We start from the raw sequence: 13574 nt of genomic DNA, 5'->3' as shown, positions 1-13574 counted from the left end.
TGGGGCTCCATCCCAGGACCCTGGGATCATGACCTGAGCCAAACGCAAACACTTAACTGATGGAGCCACGCAGGCATCCTGCTATTTGAGCACATTTAAGACAGTTCCTTTGTTTATTTATGTATTTTATTTATTTGTTTGTTTGTTTATTTATTTATTTATTTATTTATTTATTGGTGGGCAGCAAAGCAAAATTTATTGGGCTATAGTGAAGTTTATTGAATGATAGAGTACAAAGCCCCCAAAGAGGGAGGGGAGCTGAGAGGGTTGCCCAAGATTGTTCCTTCAAAGTCTTGGTCTTAGGAAGTCCAATATCTAGGCTTCTTCAGAGATGGTTTCTGTCAATTTCTTTTTCCTCTGAATGAGTTATACTTTTCTTTTTCTCTGTTTGCTTTGTAACTTTTTGTTGAAAATCACACATTTTGATATTATAACTCTGGAAATTAGATTCTGTTCCCCCTTTGGAAGGTCTGCTGTTATTTCTCATTAGGGGTTACAGTCATCCATGTGTTTAGTGACACTTCCAAATCATTTTTTTTTTTTGCACACTGTATTCCTTATCATATGCAGTCACTGAAGTCTCTGTTCCATTATCCCATCAGTCAACCACTGACCAAACACAGATTTCCTTAAACACCTGGAGCCAAAACAAAACAAAACAAAAAACAAACTAAAAGAAAACACTCTTGGTCTTTTAAGATTGTCTCTGAGCTGGACATTTCTGCTGCACCTAGCTAGGACACCTGCCACTCTGCCTTAGCCTTTACTTCCTGCTTGCATGGATCCCAGAGATCAGCCAAAGGTGCAAGCCTAGGGTCCTCTTGGGTCTTTTCTGAGCATGTTTCTGGCCCTGGGCACATGTTTTATAGTCTAGACTCCCTGGTATATGAAGCAGCCCTTCAAAATCCTTCCTCCCCAGTATCTTCCTCTTCGGTGTCCTTTTTCCCAGTCTTTCTGGTTTGTCAGTTGCTTACCCCATCTGCCCTCCCTTGCCCCAGACAGCTATGGGTAGTATATGTCTTTAAATGCTTTCAACAGACACTACCTGGGGAGTTGCTCCAGTCAGGGGATGAAGCAAAGGTCAGCAGTCCCTCAGAGAACTGCCAGCCAGGTCAAAATGCACAACCACATTTTTGAGAGCAAGTTCCATATCAGGGCACCAGGGACTCAGGCTGTTGTCCCCAGGGCTGTTGCTGGGCTAGGGAACAGGAAGATGGTAGTCAGGTAAGCAAAAACGTTGCAACATTTTCTTACTGAATTTAGCTGCTTTTTTCTTCATTAATCATTCCCCTGCATGCTCTAGTTTTTTATTAGATTCAGAGTTTAAAAAAAAAAAAAAAGCTGATTCTATCAGTGTTTGCCGGCTTAATGGACCGATGCTTGGAGCTTCTTATCTGCCATTTTCCATGATGTCTTCCTGAATAACCTCACTTTTAGCACTGGTCACTATCGATTGCAATTTTCTCCTTGATACTGTGCTCTCCTTATTTCCTTTCTGTCTTGTGGACTTCACCTCCTCTGCCCATCCTTGTTTCCAGGCCTTGGGGGTTGTGAAGGGCAGGGGTCCTATCCTCACTGTATACACTCTTCTTGAGAAATCCAACCACTCCCAGAGCTGCCACCTCTGTGTGGATGAATCCTGGCACTGAGTCTCCAATTTAGTCCTTAGAGCCCCAGACATGTGGACAGCTGCCCAGAGACCACTCTGCTTAGAAATCCCACAGGCCACTTTAGTAAAAGCCATGTAAGTAAGTTCTAATAGGATGAACAAGAAGGGGCATGTCCTTACTCTCATTCTTCTTGCTATCTAGAGTACAGAGGTGGTAGCCAGAGCTCAAGCCACCATCTTGGAGTGTGATGACCATGAGGATGGTGAAACACAAAATAGAACGGGTTCTGATGATCGTGGAGACACTAGCTTAGAATTGCCCAACCCCGTAGTCTTGGGGACGGAAAAATAACCTTTATCCTGTTTAGGTAATTGTTATTTTGTGATTCCCTCACATGCAGCTAAACAAAGCTTACTTAATACACCAGGCCCCCTTCCCCTTACGCTATTGGCTCCACCCTAAACTACACTTGTACAGCATTCGCTGCAGCTATTACAAGGGCCTCTCACTTGCTTCCCTCACTACTTAAGAACATCTCCAGAGCAGGGACTGTCCCTTTCTCAGATTCTTGCCATGAGATCAGCTTCTTTAAGGCAAGAAAGGGAGGGATTGAGAATGGACATCGGCTGGGTCCCAATTATATGTGCTTTACGTTTTATTTGTCTTAAGTGTTGGAGCAACTCTGTGAGGGGCAGCTCATCGTTCTTGTTCTTTTAGATATGAGGAAATGGAGGTTCGCAGAGACAAAGCTGCTTTTCAAATGCGCATGGATGATGAGTGGCAGCACTAAGTGTGGAACTCAGTACTGCCTGGCCTGACACAGCCACACTCTCTCACCAGCTAGAAATTTCCATGTCAGTGCAGCGGCGGTGCCCGTTCGAGTGATCCTTGATGAATCAATTCCCTTCATGGTTCTCCTTTCAGGCCATCACCGTCAGCTGCTTTTCACATGCTGGTCTGTGAGGGATAGGGAAGGGCCTTCCTGAGCCTGCTCGCAGTCTGGGATGGGATGGCTTCCACCTCAGGTTTTGGTGTTGAGGGGGTGGGGGGACTGTGTTTTCTTTTAACACTGGGAGACAGTGAACTTGAGAACCAGGTGCACCTGGGTTTGAAATCCATTTCTTCCACGTATTATTGCATGACCCAGGACAGGTACTTAGCCTCCCTGGGCCTCTATTCCTCATCTGGGAAGAGGATAATGATATCTGCAGAGACGGTGGGGAGGATTAAAAAGGAGATAGGATGACAGCGGCCTCCAGCAAATATGAGCTATCCTCCTACCTCTACCTCCTTCCTCTGGGGTGGGGATTGGACAGACTGTATTACTGTTCAAAAATAAATTTGCACCACTCAGTTCCAGGGTGCCATGCTTTTCTGTCCTGTTGAGCAGGACTGGCTGTGTGACTTTGACCAATGTCAACAGAAGGGCTGTGTGACCTTGACCAATGTCAACAGAAGGGCTGTGTGACCTTGACCAATGTCAACAGAAGGGCTGTGTGACAGCTCTGGACAGAAGCTCTGACATCCTGGGCATGTTTCTCCCCACTCTTATCCTTCGGTCAGGAGATCAGCTGTGTTCCAGATAGAAGGAGCTCCACTAGGCTGGATGCACAGCTAGCAAACCAAGCCATGTCCTTCTAGCAGTAAACACACCTGCGTTGTTGTAAGCCACTGAGACCCGGAGCCATTCGTCTCTGCAGAGTAGCCTAGGATGATCTGATCTATACCTTTGACATTTAGCATCCTACAGTTCCATGCAATATTTTTCTTCGTAAGCTTTTCTGGAAGGTTCATTTAATGCATTTATGGTTTTGGTGGTGGGTACTTCAAAAATAAGCAGTTACTTCTATAACAAGCAGTTTTCTTGTTATGAAAATTGCATACTTTGTTCAAGACACTTTTTCCACCTTGGGTCTTTTTCTAATATTTCTTCTGCAATTTGTTTTCCTTGAGAATTGGGTAGAAGTTTTTGAAGCTGGAAGCCTTGTTGGCCCCCAGGTCCATCCCTCCTGCCCGGATATGTGCTCTCTGGGTCCAAATGATATATGAGGTCTCTAATGAGGTTTGCAGGGCACCTCACACAGTAGGGGGGTAGCTTTCAGGTCCTGAGACATCTCCATTTTACTCTCCAGATAGTTGTATAACTAATGTGACCTTCTCCGGTCATAAATCTATAGAGTCTAGATTTGCTTAACACCATGCTGAAAGAATTTTATCACAAAGTACTTTGCTCCTAGCAAATACCTAGTTATCAGTGTACTTATGAGGAGATTAGACTAGGTCACCGAGCTTTTTTCTTTCCCTGGGCATGTCCTTCCAGAATCAGAGGAGGAGTGGGTCACAAGCCAGCTGCTTTACTTCTTTCTTTCCCATTTTCCAAGGCAGCTGTTTGCATTTTAATATTTTTGGAGGGACTCTTGAAGTTTAAAAAATGTTTATTGTAATTCAGGGGATTTCTGGTTACAATAACGACAGAGTAGCCTATACTAGCCTCGTCTTCTAACAGGCAACAGTGATAACTCTAGACAAAATATTTTAGAAATATATCATTTTAAGGTGCTGAAGAGCAGGTAGAAGCAGACAGAAACTTGGAGGGTATTTGACTCTTGAGGAAGGGAACTGCACTCTGAGATCTTGTTTTCTGTGTTTTTCCCCAGGAGGCATGACTGGTCTGTGACAGCATGGGGTGACTAAAAGTCAAGCACAGAGGCTTGTGGACCTCAGGAGAGGTATCTGAAACCCAAGGGAGGAACCACAAGGGGTGAGTCCCCCAAATCTGCACATAAATTCCCCTCGAATCCATGGCTGCCCCCCAAGCTGTATTACTATGTTACCAGAACTGAAGGACATTTTATCATGATGAAAGAGACAGTTCATCAGGAAGACATCACCATCCAGTGTATGTTCCTGGCCATACACTTGAAAGAAACACCAAGAAGTGAAGGGAGAAATAGAAAAAAAAAAAAAAAAAAAACAGCAGTAATTGGAGAGCTTAACAGACCTCTCTCAGGAGTTGATAGAATAAGACACCCACCCACCCACCCACACACACACACACACACACACACACACACACACACCCATACACACACACACAGAGCAATAAGGATAAAGATTCGGACAGCCCTGTATTGATTTCCCACAGCCACTATAACAAATCACCACACACACGATGGCTTACAGTTCCGGAGGCCAGAAATCCAAAATCAGTTTCACTGAGTCTGTTCCCTGGCCTTTCCCAGCGACCGGAGCTGCCTCCTTGGCCTGTAGCTCTTCCCTCCACCTTCAGAGCCAGAAGTATATTCTTCCTACTCCTTCCTTCTTCTCCATAGTCCCATGTCCCTCTGCCTCCCTCTCATGAGGATACATGTTATCACATTTAGGGCCCACCTGGATAGCCCGTGATAATCTCCTCATCTCAAGACCCTTCACTTCTTCTCACACGCAGCAACCCCCTTTGACAACATACACTACTCCTGCATGTGCCCTTTGCTCTCACAACACACTCACAACACTTCTGACACCACCTGTGTGGGAGCTTTCCCCACACCCATAAGTTCTGTGCAACACCAGCTGCATGCCTTACATTGTAACTCAGTTCTGACACTGTCTACCCAGAGATCATGTCAGACCCCACAGGTGAAGGGCTCAGCCCCTTGAGACACCCCCTCACTTCAGATGCCAATCACAAGTAGTAGGTCCCCTGGTGACCCACAACTTCTGCCCACCTTGGCTATAAATAAAAGGTTCCCGTGGTCTCCTTCTCCTTGGATGTGGTTATTTCCCAGAAGAGCTCACAGAACTCAGGGAAACACTTATTTACATTTAGTAGTTTATGACAGGACATGGTAAGGGGTAGAGATGAACAGGCAGGTGAAGAGATACATAGGGCAAGGTCTAGGAGGGTCCCAAATGCAGGAGCTTCTGTCCTCGGGAAGCTGGGTTGGGTCAACCTCCGTGTGGATGTTCCTGCCAACCTGGAAACTCTCTGAACGCCAAACTATTGGGATTTTTATGGAGGCTTCACCACGGAGGCGTGATGATTATGAACTCCATTTTCAGCCCCTCTCCACATTCTCCAAAGAAGGGAGTCTGGTGTCAGAAACATTATGAGTGTGGTCGTGAGGGAGAAGAGAAGGGGGACTGAGCTTTTCTTTAGCCATGAAAGGTAATACTCGGGGTGCAGGGGTTAGGACCTGGTATAGTGGGGGGCACTATTCAGCCTGCCACAAACCAACCCTCAGCCCTCAAAGATTGAACTCCATCCCCACGTGCAACACACTCACCCTGTGTTGGCTGACATCCCCCAAGTCTCAGCCTGTGACAGCATCAACTCAAGCCCCAAATCTTGTCTAAACACCATCAGTCCAAAAGTTCCAAATGTTCCCATGTGTATCGTCTTAATCAGGTGAGGGTGAGACTCTGGGCATGGTCCATCCTGGAACAAAGTTCCTCTCCATCTGTGGACCAATAAAACTAGAAAATGAGTTATCTGTTCCCAAAATACAATTGTGGGACAGATACGAGGTAACAGGTGTACACATTCCCATTCTAAATGGGAGAAAATGGAAGAAAGAACAGAGTCGCCAGCCTCAAGCAATTGGTAGCAAATCCAACTGGGCAAACTCCATTGTGTCACAAGACCCAGGAGGGATCCTTTATGACTCGAGGCCCCCCAGAATCATGTTCCTTTTTTTTTTTAAGATTTTAAATATTTATTTGAGAGAGAGAGAGCATGAGCAGGGGGAGGGGCAGAGGGAGAAGCAGGCTTCCTGCTGAGCAAGGAGCTCAATGTGGGACTCGATCCCAGGACCCTGGGATCATGACCTGAGCCAAAGGCAGACGCTTAACCAACTGAGCCACCCAGGCGCCCAGGTGTGCTGCTAGGTTATAAGCATCTAGGCACATCTTCTAAATCCATGAGTTTCTTATTTATTTATTTATTTATTTATTTATTTATTTATTTATTTAAGAGAGAGAGAGAGAATGAGTGGGAGGGGCAGAGGGAGAAGGAGAGAATCTCAAGCAGACTCTCCGTTGAACATGGAGCTCGACTCGGGGCTCGATCTCACAGCTCTGAGATCATGACCTGAGCCAAAGGCAGACACTTAACTGACTGAGCGCCCCTGGCGCCCTCATGTTCCTTTTTCTTGAAGGGTAGCACATGCTCGCAGCTGAGATGATTTACCAGCCTGCTTTCTGCCTGTTGAACGCACGGAGTCTGACAGCCTTCTCTCATGGAATCCTCTGTCCCTTTCAGTGGCTAAGGGGACCCACACATCATACATCTGGTCTCTCCAATACCAGCAAGTGGTTTTCCAGCCACCCAGACTCTGCTTTCTGGGCAGTGAGCGAATCTCCTAATTTTAGCATCTTTTGCAATCTGGATAGCCTGAGAGTTTACCAAGTCATCAAGTCTTGGCTCTTGTTTTTTTTTTTTTTTTTTTTTTTTTTTTGAGTTTATTTAGTTAAGCAAATCTCTACCCCCAAAATGGGGCTCAAACTCATGACGCTGAGATCAAGAGCCGCATATTCTACCAACTAAGCCAGCCAGGTGCTCCAAGTGTTGGCTCTTTTTATTTTAACAGTTCTCCCCCTCAGCGTATCTGTTACTTCTTGCATTTTACTGTAAGCAGAACTTTTTTTTTTTTACAAATATTGTCTTTTATAGATATTGAATTCCCAACTTAAAAATCTTCCCATGAACACAACTCCAGGGCCAGATGGTTTCCCTGGTAAATTCCATCCAGCATTTAAGGAAAAAATAATGCCAATCTCACCCAAACCCTTTCAGATAACAAAGGAGGAAAGAGTGGTTTCTAATCGGTTTGATGATGCCAGCAACAATCTTGAAACCAAAATATGACAGAGATGCTACGAGAAAAGATCACAGACCAATACCCCTCATGAACATGGATGCATACATCTTTTTTTAAGATTTTTATTTATTTATTTGTCAGAAAGAGAGCAAGCGAGTGAGCACAAGCAGGGGGAGCGGCAGGCAGAGCAGACAGAGGAGAAGCAGGCTCCCCACTGAGCAAGGAGCCCAATGTGGGACTTGATCCCCTGACCCTGGAATCATGACCTGAGCCAAAGGCAGACGCTTAACCAACTGAGCCACATAGGCATCCCGGATACATACATCTTTAATAAAATATTAACAAATGGAACCCAGCAAAATATGAAAAAGTAACATATAATTCTGAATGGGATTTATCCTATGGGTGCAAAGTTGATATCATATGGGAAATCAATTGTCCTTCATTGTATGAACAGAATAAAGGAGAAAAACCATGTGACCATCTCAGTAGATGTAGAAAAAGAATTTGAAACACTCAATACTCATTCATAATAAAAATCTCAGAAAACTAGGAATATGAGACAATTTCCTCACTCTGATAAACACTATCTATGAAAAACCTATAGCTAATAAAGGTAAAATATTGAATATTTTCCCTTAAGACTGGGAAGAAGGCAAGAGTGTCTATTCTTAATTCTATTCAGCTTTGTGCTGGAGCTCCTAATGCCTGCAATCAGGCAAAGAAAAATAAATACAAGGCATACACATTAGAAAGGAAAGACAAAAACCATATCTGCACCTGACATAACCATCTATAAGGCATCTACAAAATAACCACTAGAACTAATTAGTGACTTTAGTAAAATCACATAATACAAAGTCAACATACAAAAATTAAGTATATTTCTATATACTTACAGCAAGCAATTAAAAATGAAAATTTTAAAATCCCCTTTTTTAGATTTTATTTATTTGACAGAGAGAGAGAGAGCAGGAACACAAGCAGGGGGAGTGGGAGAGGGAGAAGCAGGCTTCCTGCTGAGCAGGGAGCCCAATGGGGGACTCGATCCCAGGACCCTGGGATCATGACCTGAGCCGAAGGCAGACACTTAACGACTGAACCACCCAGGTGCCCTTAAAATCCCTTTTTAATAACATCCAGAACAAGAAAAAAGTACTTCAGAAAAAATTTATCAAAAGACATGCAAGAACTCTATCATGGGAACCACATGACAATCATGAGAAAATTCAAGAAAACCCACATAAATGGAGAAATGTATCATGTTTATGGATTGGAAGATGTTGATTCTCTTCAAAATATCTATAAACTCAAAGTCATACCAATTACAGTCTCAATTAAATAGAAATCTTTTTTGGTAGAAATTGACAGTTGGTTAAAAAAAGTCCTAATGGAGAGGCATCTGGGTGGCTTAGTCCGTTGAGCATCCAACTCTTAGTCCGTTGTGCATCCAACTCTTAGTCCGTTGTGCATCCAACTCTGATCCCGGGGTTGTGATCCCAGCACTGGGCTCCATGCTGGGCATGGAGCCTGCTTGGGATTCTCTCCTTCTCCCTCTGCCCTTCCACCAGCTGGCGTGCCTACACATGCGTACTCTCTCTCTCTCTCAAAAAAAAAAAAGTTATAATAGAAATGTAAAGAACCTAGAACAGCCAAAACAATCTTGAAATAGAACCACTGATTTCAAGAGTCCTGTAAAGCTATAGTAACCAAGACAGGATGGTATTGGCACATAGGCAAATGGATCAGAGATCTACAGAATAGAGTCCAATAGATGATAATCGATTGATGCCAAGGTAATTCAATAGGGAAAGGAAAGTCTTTTCAATAAATGGTGCTGGAACTATTGGATAAATGTACGGGAAAAAGTGAACCTGGTCCTCTATCTCATAGACTTAAATGTAAATGCTAACACTAGATAGCTTCTAGAAAAAATTTAAATGATTATTTTCATTACCTTGGAAAAAGGAAAGTTTTCTCAGAGCAGACACATACACAAAAACATTAAACATAGAATTAAAATTGATTAAATTGGACATTTTTGAAATAAAACATTTCTGCTTATTGAAAGACATCATTAATAAAACAAAAGGATAAGTCAGATTGTTGGAAAATATGTGCAATATATATGTTTGACAAAAGACCCATATCCAGAATACATAAAGGACTCCTACAAACAAATAACAAAAACACAAACAACCCAGTTAAAAACGGGCAAAAGATTTGACCAGATACCTAACAAAAGAAGATATGGAAATGGCTAAAAAGGGCATGAAAAGATGTCCAACATCATTAGTCTCCAGGGAAATGCAAATTAAAACCACAAGGAGATACCATTTGCCACCCTCAAGAATGACTAAAATTAAAGAGAGTGACGGTGGCAGATGTAGTGAGGGTGCCGAGCAACTGGAACTCTCGGAGGGTAAAACGAAAACTTGGAAAACGTACACATCCATCTGTCCTATGACCCAGTACTTCTGTTCCTAAATATTTATACAAGAGAAATAAAACATACTGTCTCCATTTTATGTTCCCACCAACAGTGCACAAAGGTGGCAATTTCTCTCTCTCCTTCCGTTCTGTCGTTCATAGTAGCCTTTGTCACGTGTATGAGGTGAGGTGCATTTTTACTTTGTAAGCTTTTATTTTTTTTTTATTTTTTTATTTATTTTTTTTAAAGATTTTATTTATTTATTTGAGAGAGAGAATGAGATAGAGAGAGAGCATGAGGGGAGAGGGTCAGAGGGAGAAGCAGACTCCCCGCTGAGCAGGGAGCCTGATGCGGGACTCGATCCCGGGACTCCAGGATCATGACCTGAGCCGAAGGCAGTCGCTTAACCAACTGAGCCACCCAGGCGCCCACTTTGTAAGCTTTTATTAAAAGCCTGGTGTCTTTCGGTCACAATATCTGTTTTCTCTCGGATCCTAAGTAGGCACTTCACTGTTCATCTGTGTATTTTTTTTCTCAAAATGTGCTTCCCTCTCCAATTTCAGAGTAACTGAGTTGGTATCTTCAGCCAGGAGGACAATTTCGCCAGCAGAGACACCTGCCTGCAGGGACAGTGCCTGGACCAATGTAGCCAAACTTCCCAGTTTGGAAGGCCCCCTCTTCTTGCGCCATTCCTGAATGTCTGTGCCAAAGCTCTGTGCTTCCCCCAAGAGAGGGGCCTTCGCAGATGGCTGGCACCTGGATGTATTTACGCGAGAGAATGTCACGAGTGAGAAGCTACTGGTAGCCTTAATCTCACTGAGACATAAGGAAAAACCACCTTAATCTGTGCCCCTTGGTTTACTAACTGCCACATGATTTTAAAATGCGCTGCTGTGATGTCTCCTGTTTAGAACTGCCGCCTGGGTTCCTGCCTGGCCCACGGGCTCAGTGTCCCCAGCTCCTCAGCCCCGAGCCGTGCCAGGAAGCAGGCTTCTCTCCCACTAGAGGGCAGCCAGCTCCTTTGTCCAGATCCCTTCTTGGCAACCCAGGGAGGCCTCTTGCTCCTTCCTGCAGGTTGAGCCGGGCTGCTGGGGTCTATATTTAGGCCCTTTATATCAACCTTGGGCAGTCAGGCCCTGAGACTCCACTGAGTCAGGGAACACACATCCCCTCAAGGGGACCTTGGCCCTGACCCTCTCAGGGGAAGCAGGCTGCCAGAGTGAGTAAACAGACCAACCTCCCCAGCCCCACACAAGGCCCGTGGCCAAAAAGAGGTGCGCCTCTAACCTCCTCAAACTGCGAGTTCCCAGAACTAAAGTACAGTTTTGAAATAAAAGAAAAACGGCGATGTCTCAAGGAAAGTATTTTCACAGGCTCTGCCTTCCTCTGTGCTACTTCCTAAAAGTCAAGGTGGTGTGCGAGGCATAGGAAATCCCCCACTCTGCTCCCTCACTCGATGGCATGACCTCCTGGTGGCACTGGGACCACGCAGGCTTTCAGAACCACGGGTAAAAAGAGAAGACGCCCAGGCCCCACCCTTGGAGGTTCCAACTCAATAGGTGCAGGTTGTGGCCCCAAGAATCTGCTTTGTGGGTAAACACCTCATTTGATTCTCAGATAATCCTTTGAGAAATTTTCCACTGGGCTCCTGTCCTGCAGTGTCATTTGCTTAATCTGAAGAGTTCAAATGTAAATTCTGTGTTCCAAGAGGGAAAGACCCATGCAGGAGTGGCTCAAATCTTAATATTTCAGTGAGAGACTGAGTCTCTTGTATAATGATTGGCCTCCCCAGCAGGCCCCCATCTCAGGTCTGGGATGTGGTGTCTCCCAGAAAACCCCACCTCAATTCTGACCCCCTGCTTTCCATTCAGGACCCTACTTTTTTTTTTTTTTAAGATTTATTTATTTATTTGAGAGAGGGAGAATGAGTAGGAGGGGCAGAGGGAGAGGGAGAGAGAATCTCCAGCAGGTTCCTGGCCCAATGCAGAGCATGACGTGGGGCTTGATCTCATGACCCTAAGATCAGGACCTGAGCCAAAACCAAGAGTCGATTACTCAGCCAACTGAGCCCCACAGACCCCCCCCCAAAACACACACACACCTGGCAGCTTTCTAAATCGCTATCATTTATTTCATGGAGCTCTTGGAAAAACCTGCACTCCTGGGACAGAAACCCCCCGATGAGCATCTGGCTGTGCCTCTCCCTCCTGAATATCAGGGCTTCTCTCAACTCCACACACGTGCGCACACGAGCTTGCACACGCCCGCCCGCCCCCCCACCCCCCCCCCCCACCAGCGGCCCCCAGTGGAGCACCAGCTCAGGACCACCAACGGCAGCCATCCACGACAGTGACCACGCAGCACAGAGAGGTCTGGGCTTGCAGGTAAGGGGGCTCCCAGGGTGGCCTGGCCCTAAAGCAGGCAGACCACTGGGGCTCAGGGTTTTAGACTTTGGCCTTGCGTGCTGGGAAACTATCTTGCCCATGGCTCCGTGGTGCTGGGAGTCGCGGACACTCACAAGAAACCGATGCGCTAAGCCATCTCACTTACAGTGAGAAATGAGATTGGATGTTTGCATCAGCCCAATCAACTCACCAGGCAGGGGCGGGGATGGGGCCTTTCCTGGGCAGCCATGGGTCATAACAAGTGCGGTGGGAGGTGGGATTCCAGTGTACATGGTCTCTGCTTGCATTTAGTCGGAGTGGATATTTAGCTGAAATGCCCTTCGTGTCGGTTCTTAACGGCCGGAGTCTGTTTTGATTGGTGCCTCTGCCATTTCAGCTAAATATTCTGAATATCACCTTTAACCGTAGGTATGCATACAGCTGCTAGAAGAGTCCAAATTACTAGCAGCTGTACTGACGATCATCCCCTCATTAGGCTTCAGGAGGTTCTGCACTCTGGTTGATTACCAGCATCTAGCACATAGTACGTGCTCAATGGCACATAGCAGGCGCTCCTGATGTTGAGCTCAGTGGAGCAACGATGCCTGGGTGGGCTCTGCCACATTTGCTGCTGTGTTTCCCTTTCCTGGGCCTCTGTGGGTGACCACTCTCCAAAATGGGACATTCTTTCTTTGCATACAGCAGGTCCTCCCAGGAGTGACACTGTCTCTGGGTTGACCTTGCTGACTCAACAACCAATATTTTACGGAGCCCGCCTACTACATGCCAGGTTTGGGGCATACCGCAATGAATAGAACAGTCATGGTTCCAGCCCTGCTGGGGCCAAGTGTGAAGAACCAGTCAGGTATTAAATATGAGTGTAGGGCCTCCTGGGTGGCTCAGTCGGTTAAGCGGCTGCCTTTGGCTCAGGTCATGATCCCAGGGTCCTGGGATCGAGCCCCACATTGGGCTTCTTGCTCAGCGGGAAGCCTGCTTCTCCCTCTCCCACTCCCCCTGCTTGTGTTCCCTCTCTCGCTGTCTCTCTGTCAAATAAATAAATAAAATCTTAAAAAAAAAACCCAAAAAACAAAAACATGAGAGTAGAATGGATGGGAAAGGACCAGGGTTATGGGCACACAGGGTGGAGGAGGAATGGGGGTGTTCCAGCTAAGACCCAGACTCCTTAGGTGAAGGGAAAGGAGCGGGGGGGTTGGGTGCCGGCGACGATGGGTAATCCAGGCAGAGCAAACAGCATTTGCAGACTCGGATACTGGAAAGAGTACGTGTTTGTCCTTCGTGTGGAGAGCAGGGTGCATGAGCTGAGGAGGTG

General features: G+C 45.7%; 1 long non-coding RNA gene across 1 annotated transcript; it reads left to right on the top strand.

Moving 5' to 3' along the window:
• Positions 1-1194: 1194 nt before the first annotated feature.
• Positions 1195-11211, top strand: LOC141374060 (uncharacterized). Its single transcript, XR_012380607.1, has 3 exons — positions 1195-1224; positions 4268-4371; positions 10424-11211. It is a non-coding gene; the product is annotated as an uncharacterized lncRNA (long non-coding RNA).
• Positions 11212-13574: the final 2363 nt, after the last annotated feature.

The sequence above is a fragment of the Callorhinus ursinus genome, unplaced genomic scaffold (genome assembly GCF_003265705.2).
Source record: "Callorhinus ursinus isolate GAN/ISIS: 27379988/994484 unplaced genomic scaffold, GSC_fseal_2.0 scaffold13, whole genome shotgun sequence".
NCBI classification, from domain to species: domain Eukaryota; kingdom Metazoa; phylum Chordata; class Mammalia; order Carnivora; family Otariidae; genus Callorhinus; species Callorhinus ursinus.
The sequence above is the reverse complement of the archived record's forward strand: the minus strand, read 5'-3'. Positions and strand labels throughout refer to the sequence as shown.